This window comes from Trachymyrmex cornetzi, unplaced genomic scaffold (assembly GCF_001594075.2).
Source record: "Trachymyrmex cornetzi isolate Tcor2-1 unplaced genomic scaffold, Tcor1.1 scaffold485, whole genome shotgun sequence".
Classification (NCBI taxonomy): domain Eukaryota; kingdom Metazoa; phylum Arthropoda; class Insecta; order Hymenoptera; family Formicidae; genus Trachymyrmex; species Trachymyrmex cornetzi.
The window spans coordinates 234088-234662 of NW_017299674.1; positions in this window are offsets into that span (position 1 = coordinate 234088).

Genomic DNA, 575 nt, shown 5'->3' on the forward strand with positions numbered 1-575 from the left:
CAAATACCCACGCCTTTTTTCCTGCCCTCACCCTCACCCTTAGCTTCTCCCTGTATATATTTATAATAATGCCAACTACGTGGCGTGTTTTAGCCTGACATCACGTTGGTGTTCCGTTATCCGTAGGTTGACCATTCTCCAGGTTTCTTCAATGTATACTTTCCCGCAGGAACAAGGTATTTTGTATACTCCTGCGGAACTGGGTGGAGGTCTTTGATCTTTAGGATTTCTTAAGATTTGTCCTATCGTTTTGGGTGGTTTGAAGATAGTTCGGATGTGTTTGTTTAATATCCTGCCAATCCGATCTGTTGTTCCTTTGACATATGGTACGATAAAAAAGACGTAACCAAAATATTCATTAAACATGCAAACAAGACAACAGTCTCTGACGCCACGCAGTCGACATTATCAGAACACGACAGCGAAACAAGACATCAAATACTGTTTGACAAAACGACCATAATAGCCAATATTATATCATACTTTCCAAGAAAGTATAGAGAAGCCACAGAGATACAAAAACACCCTGACAATTTAAATAGAGATAATGGCTACAACATAAATAAAATATGGAA